Raw genomic sequence first — 13,752 nt, forward strand, 5'->3', positions numbered from 1 at the left:
GACATTTGTTGCAGTTGTCCCTTCTGTGAGGACAATTTATCTTGGTGTGCTATGAAAAACACACTGTTCAACAGAGAAGTGGCCATCACCTGTTAGGTTGTCCTAGAACCTGCTGTGAGTGAGTTTTAGAGAAAACAGTTCATGGATTGCTGTGAATAAATGCATTTTCTAGTTGTTAGGCTCTCACTGAACGAGGAAATTTGTTGATTTCCATATTCTCCTTGCACTGCCGCTACATCAGCCGAACTTTCTAGTTGCTTGCCTGCTGCCTGGAAAAAGTCAAAGAAATGTGCAATCTTTAAGACCTTCTCCAAAGTAGGATCATGAAATTGGATGGCTTACTGACAGACCTTTTTTGCAGGGACTGACGAAACAATGGTGTCCCTAACCAGTGAATCGGCAAGGACTTCTTTATGCAAAGCTGACACCAACTGATACTTGTGGCTTATTCCTTGGAGACCCATATCCCAGATGTGGTATAACTGATTAGATTGCTTCTGGCAATGGTAATATTCTACCCTCACAGCAATGATATGAGCATCTTGATGGTAATATTAGGTTGGGAAAGACAGATTGGTGGGCTCAGTGAGCGGAGTAAATTTACATAACAGCAATAAGTCTGTGGCTTAATCCAAGAAAGAAAGAAAGGCTTTAATAAATTTTTTCTTCAGTTAACTAGAAAGCAGAGTAATGCTGGTTAACCTTTTGTTGTTGCTGCAGTACAAGATTAATCACAGCACAGTTTAAGTATATTATAGCACACTTCAAGCATATTGCAGTGCTGTTTGTACATATCAAAATATGATCCATGTGTAGTGTGTGGCCTAATTCATCATTGCTTGTGTAGTAACACACAAGGATACATAAATGCCTAACAGACAGTTTTTGTTCACACTGAACATAATGTTACAATAAACATACAAATCCTAAGTCTGCAAGGGAGTCCAATAACAAGGAGAGTAATATACATTTGCAGAGACCAGTTATGTAGGCAGCATCACAGCTAGTGACTCATGGCTGGATGATAGGAGAATCAGATCAAATAACAGCAGAGAGTGTGTCAGGTTGTCACTATGGATCTGATGGAAGCTGCTGATGTGGTCCTGTTGGACAATGAATGGTGTGCCCTGCCCTGATGTGCCGCCCTGCACTGAGAACGCAACTGTGGGGCTCAGTGCCTGGCAGTTGCCACCAGAGTGCTGGGATATCATATGTAAGTTGAAGAGACAGATGCATGCAATCACAAGAGATTCATAAAGTTGATGATACTTGCAATGTAATATGTACTGAGGGTTGGAGAAAACATAGTGTGAAAAATATTCTTTCACTGTGAAAAGTGGAACACAGGGCAGCATTGTTTCAGCCACAAGAGACTGCTCCCAATGATACACTGGTGTGAGATGCTCCTGTCATGATGGCAGAATCAGCTAAACTGTGCGTAAGATCATTAAGATTCAATTCAAGTGATAAAGTCCCACAGGGTGCAGAGAAGTTGTTTTGGGTGAGTGAAAGTACAAGGAAGCATTGCGCTGCAAGAAGTAATCAATCTTTAATTAAATTTGAAGTAAAGGAAATACGTGGAACTGCTGACCAGTGCCCTGTGTGTGGTAGATCAGATGTAGTTTTAGAGCTTGGTTTTAAGGGCGTTTTTATGGGTAAAATGTAAGGGAAACATTTGCTGCAAAAGACAGAGTTCTGGGTGATGTACCAAAGCAGCGAGTTAAGAACTCACCTGATGAATCAATTAAGCAGAACCATTTGTTTTTGAATGATTATTAATAAATTTGATAAGAAGAGAAAGTTTTGTAATTTTGAATTTCACTAAAGTCCTAATCCTGCTTGAATTTTTTATTTATATTATTATGTCATTTAGAACAATTAATAATTTTCAGCATGAGTATTTATCACTAAAATATTTCAGTTGAGTTTTTCATTTTCATAGTATTTCATTAAGAATATTCAGCAGTTAAATAACACAGCAATCATTTATTTTTATATTAATAACCATATGGGTAAAGTGGCCAGGCATATTATACATGGTGAGGCAGCTATGTCTTAACACCCCTTGTATCTCCCCAACCATGATAGATACAAAGATGTGGTTTAGACAATGAATTGCAGGGACAAGGACTACTTGAATACATCACTTTTCATGTTTGTGCTATTTTTTTATTACAGGGATATGAGGCCATCTTTGGTTTTTTAAAATGGAACCCTATGTTAAATTTTAGCATAACCTGATGGGCTTAAAAAGGCAGTTTCAAATATGTGTGTATTATAATATTTAGGCGAGTAGTTTTTGGGACCCAGATATGTTCTTAAATTGTGTTAGTCCTTCAATGTGGTGTTGTCCAATGTGACCTTTCCTGTTGACCACTGAGGAACTTAATAGGGAAGGCATTGCTTTCCTGCTTCTCAATAACACCGCAAGGTGATGCACGAGGTAGCTGGAGAGAAGTGTATAAATGTGCTGCTGGGGTAATGAGACATCACATTTCTGTCACTGTTTCTTGGGGCAGACATGTATACCCATGTAGAAAAGTTAGATATGCTTCTAGTGTATGGTGAAAGTAAAAGAAATGCTGTTAGAGCAATGAAGCGATATGGAGAGTAGTATCCTGATTGTGAGCGTCCTACATGCCAGGTTCTTGCACAAGAAACTACTTGAATCAGGATCATGGAATGTCATACAGAGGACAAGGCAGAAAACTGCAACTGGCAAGGTACTTGAAGAGGGCATTCTAGCGTTGGCGCCTAACGACCCTACTATTTTGTCGCAACGTATTGCCTCGGAATGTGGTATAAGTCAGAGAAGTGTTCTATGCATATTGCCCCGGTATAGATTTCACACATTTCACCTCTCATTACATCAAGCACTCTCTGGCGTGGATTTCGAATGCTGCCAGTAACTTTTCCGGTTTGATCTGCAGTGCCTATAAGATGATATGACATTTTTTCAATGGGTGCTTTTTACTGATGAAGTGACTTTCACTAACCTCGGTAATGTGAATTTGCATAATATGCTTTACTGGTCAATAGCGAACCCTCACTGGCTTCGACAGGTACAGCATCAGCAACTGTGGAGTGTTAACATGTGGTGTGGCATCATCGGAAATGTCATTGTGGGGCCGTACGTCATTCCGGGTATACTAAATGGCAATAACTACACACGGTTCCTGTGAAACATTCTGCCCATTTTGCTGGAAGAGGTACCACCAACGACACATCAGTGCATGTGGTTCCAACATGACAGCTGTCTCGCTCACTCTTCCCATGTGGCTACAGAGCTGTTAAATGAAAAGTTCCCAGATTGTTGGATAGGACGATGTGCTGAAGTGAATTGGCCAGCCCGGTTTCCTGATGTGACCCCTCTTGATTTTTTTTCTGTGGGGAGCAATCAAACATAAAATCTATGCTCAAATACCAACTACGCCAGATGATATGAAGCAACGTAACATCGAAGTGTGCGCTGATATCTCACGTGACACCCTCGCAGCCATTCACAAATCATTTGAATGGTGACTACAATTAGTATTTTAATACTGTATGTTCTCTACTATTGTGGTATCACAGTTGTCAAATAACTGAATAATACTTGCGCGACATCATCAGTTAATTTTTGCACAAAATATTGCAGTATGTATTACCATTGTTGGGTAAATGGGCATGTTTGTGTAAGGACAGACTTGCAACATTTACCATGAAATCTATACAACAGGAAAGGTCACATTGGACAATGCCGCTTCGAAGGACAAATGCGATACGAGAGCATATCTGTACCTTAAAAACTATTTGTCTAAATATTATGACATATACATATCTGAAACTGTCTTTATAATCCCATCATTTTATGCTAAAATTTAACATAGGATTCAATTTAAAAAAACCAAAGATGGCCTCATATCACTGTAATAAAAAAAAGAACACACATGAAATATGATGTATTCAAGTAGCCCCTGTCTCTGCAATTCACTGTCCAAACGGCATATTTGTTGGGGAGATATAAGGAGTGTTATGACTTAGCTGCCTCACACTGTACATGTAGGTTCAAAATGTGTAAGCAAAAAGCGTCTATTTAGTAACCATTGGTTGTTTAAAACTAAATTTCGCTTAGTGTAGCCACTTTATCCCAGCCCTCTACTTCATTTGATGGTCATTTCATTATCTTCTTTTCCTTTTCTTTCCCATTGTGTAACTGGAATCCTATATCAAAATTATTTAAGATCTACATCTAGGCACCCATAAAATTGAGGTGACAGATTAGTGGCAATTCCCATAGAAGTTACACTATTCAGAAGACTTTCATGTATTTTTCTGAACTGTGATGGAATGCTTTCCCCCATACTTGGAAGTCGAGTAATTAATGGACATTTTACCTGTAATTCTTAGCCAATTGGTTGTCCAGCGAAACCCTAGCTCTTGCTGCTCCACAACACACTTCCACTCTCCAGCAGAGGACTTGTCCACAATCACATCGAATGTCTCCACCTGATAAGACATAGTGAAATATGTCGAACAATTAACAGTAATGACAGATTATTCCATTAAAATAATTATAAAGTACTAGGTAAAATTAAAAATATGTCTGACTGAATAAGTGGACAGTTGACTGTAATGAAACACTTAACTTCAGATCAATATCAGGCCAATATCCTTAACACTGTTTGCTGCAGAATTCTCGAACATATTCTCAGGTTGAATACACACAGTTCAGTCACATTAATGTGACAGGCACCTATGATCAGCATCAACATGCAATAATCACTCACAGGCAGCAGGTAGCAGGATTGTCATTGGAAGGTATATAAAGTGTGTGTGTGGGGGACATTGAAAACAGTGTGTCATTGTCATATTACAGAAACAGAGTGATTTATCTGACTTCCAAAACAGCACAATCATTTTCTTTAGTGCCAAAGGTGGAAATGAAAAAGTCTGTAAATTGTTTGCGTGCTGCTATGGTTAAAGTAAGAACCATCCAAAATCAGTGCAAGGTAACTGTGGCGCATGATAGACCATAGATGATATGGTAAATGATGCCTCAGGAGATACGTGCAAGTGAACAGATGTGCAACTCTTGAGAAACTGACCACCGGGATGAATGAAGGGGTTACCAACAATCTTTCCTGAAAGACCATTCAGCCAATCTGGCTACATATGTGTCTCCACAGCTAGCAACTGATTCATGCACCCATGCCAACTGCTATTCATCAATGATGAAGACTCGAATTTGCACACCATACCACAACTGGACATCCACTAAGTAGTGACAGGTGGCCTTTTCAGATGAATCACATGTTAGGCTCCATTGGATTTATGGTCATTTGCATGTATAGCGTGAAACATCTAAAAGCAACCAGTCTGCATGTATTATGGTCTGGGGCATATTTTCATGGCATTCAATGCGTAATCATGTGATTCTGGAAATCAAAACGGATCAATGCAAGTCCACCCCTATACGCAGTTTGTTTTTCCTCTGCATGATGGCATCCATCAGCAAGACAATGCACTTGTCATACAGCTTGCAGTACAGTGCATGGTTGAAAGAGCACTGTGATGATCTTATCATTCTCCCCTAGTCACCAAACTCCCTAGATTTAAATCCAATTTAGAATCTGTGGGACCACCTCAGTTAGGCTGTTTGCACCATGGATCCTCAGCTGACAAACCTAGTGCAGTTGGCCACAGCACTGGAGTCACCATGGCGCCCCATACATATCAGCACCTTCCAGAACCACACTGACTCTCTTTCTGCATGTCTAACAGCAGTCTTCCAGACAAAAGATGGTTATTTAGGCTTTTGTCAGATAGTCACGTTCATGTAACTGGACAGTGTAATAAATTTCCTTGAAATGAAAAAATTTCTGTCAACAGAGCAGCACATTTTTAGAAAGTATTCATACAAAACTCGGCTTGCTCTTGTCTCACAGTGAAAGGCAACAAGCAGATTCTGTATTTCTAGTCTTCCATAAAGCATATGACTCTCATTAACAGACTGTTTGAACATATGGAATAGGTCCCAAATATGTGAGTGGCTTCTGGTCCAGACTGTATACCAATTAGATTACTTTCCGAGTATCCTGATGTATCAGCACCACGCTTAACAATCATATACAACCGTTCGCTTGACGAAAGATCCGTACCCAAAAACTGGAAAGTTGCACAGCTCACACCAATAGTCAAGAAAGGTAGTTGGAGTAATCCACTAAATTACAGGCCCATATCATTAATGTCGATATACAGCAGGATTTTAGAACATATATTGTGTTCGAACATTATGAATTACCTTGAAGAAAACCGACTATTGACACACAGTCAACATGGGTTTAGAAAACGTCGTTCCTGTGAAACACAACTAGCTCTTTATTCACATGGAGTGCTGTGTGCTGTTGACAAGGGATTTCAGATTGATTCCGTATTCCTGGATTTCCAGAAGGTTTTTGACACTGTACCACACAAGCAGCTCATAGTGAAATTGCGTGCTTATGGAATATTGTCTCAGTTATGTGACTGGATTTGTGATTTCCTGTCAGAGAGGTCACAGTTTGTAGTAATTGATGTAAAGTCATCGAGTAAAACAGAAGTGATTTCAGGCATTCATCAAGGTAATGTTATAGGCCTTTTGCTGTTCCTTATCTGTATAAACAATTTTGGAGACAATCTGAGCAGCCATCATCAGTTGTTTGCAGATGACACTGTTGTTTATCGACTAATAAAGTAATCAGAAGATCAAAACAAACTGCAAAAGGATTTACAAAAAAATCTGAATAGTGCGAAAAGTGGCAGTTGACCCTAAATAATGAAAATGTGAGGTCATCCAGATGAGTGCTAAAAGGAACTCATTAAACTTCAGTTACACAATATGTTGTTGTTGTTGTTGTTGTGGTCTTCAGTCCTGAGACTGGTTTGATGCAGCTCTCCATGCTACTCTATCCTGTGCAAGCTTCTTCATCTCCCAGTTCCTATTGCAACCTACATCCTTCTGAATCATTTTAGTGTATTCATCTCTTGGACTCCCTCAACAATTTTTACCCTCCACACTGCCCTCCGATAAAATTGGTGATCCCTTGATGCCTCAGAATATGTCCTACCAAGAAATCCCTTCTTCTAGTCAAGTTGTGCCACAAATTTCTCTTCTCTCCAATTCTATTCAATACCTCCTCATTAGTTATGTGATCTACCCTTCTAATTTTCAGCATCCTTCTGTAGCACCACATTTTGAAAGCGTCTATTCTCTTTTTGTCTAAACTACTTATTGTCCACGATTCAGTTCCATACATAGCTACACTCCATACAAATACCTTCAGAAAAGACTTCCTGACACCTAAAGCTAAAAGCTGTAAATTCAACTAAATACCTAGGTATTACAGATACGAACAACTTAAATCAAAAAGAACACCTAGAAAATGTTGTGGGGAAGGCAAAACCAAAGGCTGCGTTTTATTTGCAGGACACCTAGAAAATGTAACAGACCTACTAAGGAGGCTGCCTACAGTACACCTGTCCATCCTCTTTTAGAACACTGCTGCGTGGTGTGCGATCCTTACCAGAGAGGACTGATGGAGTACATCAAAAAACACACTTCCACTCTCCAGCAGAGGACTTGTCCACAATCACATCGAATGTCTCCACCTGATAAGACATAGTGAAATATGTCGAACAATTAACAGTAATGACAGATTATTCCATTAAAATAATTATAAAGTACTAGATAAAATTAAAAATATGTCTGACTGAATAAGTGGACAGTTGACTGTAATGAAACACTTAACTTCAGATCAATATCAGGCCAATATCCTTAACACTGTTTGCTGCAGAATTCTTGAACATATTCTCAGGTTGAATACACACAGTTCAGTCACATTAATGTGACAGGCACCTATGATCAGCATCAACATGCAATAATCACTCACAGGCAGCAGGTAGCAGGATTGTCATTGGAAGGTATATAAAGTGTGTGTGTGGGGGACATTGAAAACAGTGTGTCATTGTCATATTACACAAACAGAGTGATTTATCTGACTTCCAAAACAGCACAATCATTTTCTTTAGTGCCAAAGGTGGAAATGAAAAAGTCTGTAAATTGTTTGCGTGCTGCTATGGTTAAAGTAAGAACCATCCAAAATCAGTGCAAGGTAACTGTGGCGCATGATAGACCATAGATGATATGGTAAATGATGCCTCAGGAGATACGTGCAAGTGAACAGATGTGCAACTCTTGAGAAACTGACCACCGGGATGAATGAAGGGGTTACCAACAATCTTTCCTGAAAGACCATTCAGCCAATCTGGCTACATATGTGTCTCCACAGCTAGCAACTGATTCATGCACCCATGCCAACTGCTGTTCATCAATGATGAAGACTCGAATTTGCACACCATACCACAACTGGACATCCACTAAGTAGTGACAGGTGGCCTTTTCAGATGAATCACATGTTAGGCTCCATTGGATTTATGGTCATTTGCATGTATAGCGTGAAACATCTAAAAGCAACCAGTCTGCATGTATTATGGTCTGGGGCATATTTTCATGGCATTCAATGCGTAATCATGTGATTCTGGAAATCAAAACGGATCAATGCAAGTCCACCCCTATACGCAGTTTGTTTTTCCTCTGCATGATGGCATCCATCAGCAAGACAATGCACTTGTCATACAGCTTGCAGTACAGTGCATGGTTGAAAGAGCACTGTGATGATCTTATCATTCTCCCCTAGTCACCAAACTCCCTAGATTTAAATCCAATTTAGAATCTGTGGGACCACCTCAGTTAGGCTGTTTGCACCATGGATCCTCAGCTGACAAACCTAGTGCAGTTGGCCACAGCACTGGAGTCACCATGGCGCCCCATACATATCAGCACCTTCCAGAACCACACTGACTCTCTTTCTGCATGTCTAACAGCAGTCTTCCAGACAAAAGATGGTTATTTAGGCTTTTGTCAGATAGTCACGTTCATGTAACTGGACAGTGTAATAAATTTCCTTGAAATGAAAAAATTTCTGTCAACAGAGCAGCACATTTTTAGAAAGTATTCATACAAAACTCGGCTTGCTCTTGTCTCACAGTGAAAGGCAACAAGCAGATTCTGTATTTCTAGTCTTCCATAAAGCATATGACTCTCATTAACAGACTGTTTGAACATATGGAATAGGTCCCAAATATGTGAGTGGCTTCTGGTCCAGACTGTATACCAATTAGATTACTTTCCGAGTATGCTGATGTATCAGCACCACGCTTAACAATCATATACAACCGTTCGCTTGACGAAAGATCCGTACCCAAAAACTGGAAAGTTGCACAGCTCACACCAATAGTCAAGAAAGGTAGTTGGAGTAATCCACTAAATTACAGGCCCATATCATTAATGTCGATATACAGCAGGATTTTAGAACATATATTGTGTTCGAACATTATGAATTACCTTGAAGAAAACCGACTATTGACACACAGTCAACATGGGTTTAGAAAACGTCGTTCCTGTGAAACACAACTAGCTCTTTATTCACATGGAGTGCTGTGTGCTGTTGACAAGGGATTTCAGATTGATTCCGTATTCCTGGATTTCCAGAAGGTTTTTGACACTGTACCACACAAGCAGCTCATAGTGAAATTGCGTGCTTATGGAATATTGTCTCAGTTATGTGACTGGATTTGTGATTTCCTGTCAGAGAGGTCACAGTTTGTAGTAATTGATGTAAAGTCATCGAGTAAAACAGAAGTGATTTCAGGCATTCATCAAGGTAATGTTATAGGCCTTTTGCTGTTCCTTATCTGTATAAACAATTTTGGAGACAATCTGAGCAGCCATCATCAGTTGTTTGCAGATGACACTGTTGTTTATCGACTAATAAAGTAATCAGAAGATCAAAACAAACTGCAAAAGGATTTACAAAAAAATCTGAATAGTGCGAAAAGTGGCAGTTGACCCTAAATAATGAAAATGTGAGGTCATCCAGATGAGTGCTAAAAGGAACTCATTAAACTTCAGTTACACAATATGTTGTTGTTGTTGTTGTTGTGGTCTTCAGTCCTGAGACTGGTTTGATGCAGCTCTCCATGCTACTCTATCCTGTGCAAGCTTCTTCATCTCCCAGTTCCTATTGCAACCTACATCCTTCTGAATCATTTTAGTGTATTCATCTCTTGGACTCCCTCAACAATTTTTACCCTCCACACTGCCCTCCGATAAAATTGGTGATCCCTTGATGCCTCAGAATATGTCCTACCAAGAAATCCCTTCTTCTAGTCAAGTTGTGCCACAAATTTCTCTTCTCTCCAATTCTATTCAATACCTCCTCATTAGTTATGTGATCTACCCTTCTAATTTTCAGCATCCTTCTGTAGCACCACATTTTGAAAGCGTCTATTCTCTTTTTGTCTAAACTACTTATTGTCCACGATTCAGTTCCATACATAGCTACACTCCATACAAATACCTTCAGAAAAGACTTCCTGACACCTAAAGCTAAAAGCTGTAAATTCAACTAAATACCTAGGTATTACAGATACGAACAACTTAAATCAAAAAGAACACCTAGAAAATGTTGTGGGGAAGGCAAAACCAAAGGCTGCGTTTTATTTGCAGGACACCTAGAAAATGTAACAGACCTACTAAGGAGGCTGCCTACAGTACACCTGTCCATCCTCTTTTAGAACACTGCTGCGTGGTGTGCGATCCTTACCAGAGAGGACTGATGGAGTACATCAAAAAAGTTCAAAGAAAAGCAGCACATTTTGCATTATTGCAAAATATTGGAGAGAGTATCACAGAAATGATACTGGTTTTGGGCTGGAAATCATTAAAAGAAAGATGTTTTTCGTTGCGACAGAACCTTCTCACGAAATTCCAATCACAAATTTTCTCCATCGAATGCGAAAATATTTTGTTGACACTAACCTACATAGGGAGGAGAGATCACTATGATAAAATAATGGAAATCAGAGCTTGTACAGAAAGATACAGGTGTTCATTCTTTCCACATGCTATACGAGGTTGGAATAATAGAGAATTGTGAAGGTGGTTCGATGAACCCTCTGCCAGACACTTAAATGTGATTTGCAGGGTATCGATGCAGATGTAGATGTAGAAGACTTCTTAAGTAAAGGAACCCAGTACATTGTCCTCGATGGTGAATGTTCAGTACAGATAAGGGTATCATCAGAAGTGCTACAGGGAAGTGTAATAGGAGCCCTATTTCTTTCTATGCAGGGTGGTTTGAAAAGCTTGTAAGGATGTTGTGGGTTAGGTTGTGCTGCATAGTGTAGATGACAGCACACAAGACTGCTCAGCTCTGAGCTCAAGTTCTATCCTTACTACCGTCACATATCCAGTTTTTACATTGCTTCTTTGTTCAGTTTTAGGAAACCAATGAAGAACACATTTGGTGACACTACCTCTGGCAGGTTGCCTGAATTTGTGCATGCAACAGCCTGATTGGCTTACTTTAATGCTAATGAACTCAGAAATATTACAACATACTGAATTTTTTTCTTAACAATTATTTTCAGCACAAGCTACCCTACAATATTCTTACAAGCTTTTCAGAATCTTTCTGATCTCCTTGTATACATAAATGATCTGGTGGACTTGGTGAGCCACAATCTGTGGCTTTTAGCTGATAATGCTATGATGAATGGGAACATGTCATTGAGTGACTCTAAGAGGATACTAGATGACTTAGTCAAAAGTTCTAGTTGATGTGATGAATGGAATATGACTCTAAATGTAGAAAGATGACTGTTGATGCAGATGAGTTAGTAAAGCAAACCTGGTATATTCAAATACAGCAAAAGTACTGTGCTGCTCGTCACAGCCACATTGATTAAATGTCTTGGCATAGCATTACAAAGCAATATGAAATGGAACAAACATGTAAGGGTTGTAGTACAGAAGGTGAATGCTCAACATCAGGATTTACTGGGATAATTTTAGTAAAATGTGGTTCATTCCTAAAGGAGACTACATATAGGACCATAGTGTGACCCATTCTTGATTAGTTCTGAAGTGTTTGGGAGCAACATCAGGTCAGATTAAAGGAATACATCAAAGCAATTTAGAGGCAGGCTGCTAGATTTGTTACTGGTAGGTTCGAACAACACGCAAGTATTACAGAGATGCATTGGAAACCCAAACGGAAATGCCTGGAGGGAAGGTGACATTCTTCTCAGGAACACTAATTGGAAAATGTAGAGGACCAGCATTTTACGCTGAATACAAAATGACTCTACTGCCACCAATGTATATTTTGCATAACGACTACAAAGATAAGAAAAGAGAAATTAAAGTTTGTATAGAGTGATGAGGACAGTCATATTCCCCTCATTCTGTTTACGAGTGGAACAGGAGAGGAAATGACTAATAGTGGTACCCTCTGCCATGCACTGTATGGCGTCTAACAGAGTATATATGTCAATATAGGTATTTTAAAGGCTTTTGTCTGAGGAGGCAGCACATGATACATTGTCGGGAATTAAATTTGCAACATGGGGAAGGATAGCAAATAATGAAATTTTACTTAATATATATATATATACAATATAGTCCTCTACCCCATGAACCATGAACCTTGTCGTTGGTGGGGAGGCTTGCATGCCTCAACAATACAGATAGCCGTAGCGTAGGTGCAACCACAATGGAGGGGAATCTGTTGAGAGGCCAGACAAATGTGTGGTTCCTGAAGAGGGGCAGCAGCCTTTTCAGTAGTTGCAGGGGCAACAGTCTGGATGATTGACTGATCTGCCCTTGTAACACTAACCAAAACGGCCTTGCTGTTGTGGTATTGCGAACAGCTGAAAGCAAGGGGAAACTACAGCCATAATTTTTCCCGAGGGCATGCAGCTTTACTGTGTGGTTAAATGATGATGGCATACTCTTGGATAAAATATTCCAGAGTTAAAATAGTCCCCCATTCGGATCTCCGGGCGGAGACTACTCAGGAGGACGTCGTTATCAGGAGAAAGAAAACTGGAATTATATGGATCGGAGCGTGGAATGTCAGATCCCTTAATTGGGCAGGTAGGTTGGAAAATTTAAAAAGGGAAATGGACAGGTTAAAGTTAGATATAGTGGGAATTAGTGAAGTTCGGTGGCAGGAGGAACAACACTTCCTGTCAGGTGAACACAGGATTATAAACACAAAATCAAATAGGGGTAATGCAGGAGTAGGTTTAATAATGAATAAAAAAATAGGAGAGCGGGTAAGCTACTACAAACAGCATAATGAATGCATTATAATGGCCAAGGTAGACACGAAGCCCACACCTACTACAGCAGTACAAGTTTATATGCCAACTAGCTCTGCAGATGACGAAGAAATTGAAGAAATGTAGCATGAGATAAAAGAAATTATTCAAGTAGTGAAGAGAGATGAAAATTTAATAGTCATGGGTGACTGGAATTCAAGATTAGGAAAAAGGAGAGAAGGGAACATAGTAGGTGAATATGGATTGGGGGTAAGAAATGAAAGAGGAAGCCATCTGGTAGAATTTTGCACAGAGAATAGCTTAATCATAGCTAACACTTGGTTCAAGAATCATAAAAGAAGGTTGTATACATGGAAGAATCCTGGAGATACTAAAAGGTATCAGACAGATTATATAATGGTAAGACAGATATTTAGGAACCAGGTTTTAAATTGTAGGACATTTCCCAGGGCAGATGTAAACTCTGACCCCAATCTATTGGTTATGAACTGTAGATTAAAACTGAAGAAATTGCAAAAAGGTGGGAATTAAAGGAGATGGGACCTG

This window comes from Schistocerca gregaria, chromosome 6, assembly GCF_023897955.1.
Source record: "Schistocerca gregaria isolate iqSchGreg1 chromosome 6, iqSchGreg1.2, whole genome shotgun sequence".
Lineage (NCBI taxonomy): Eukaryota > Metazoa > Arthropoda > Insecta > Orthoptera > Acrididae > Schistocerca > Schistocerca gregaria.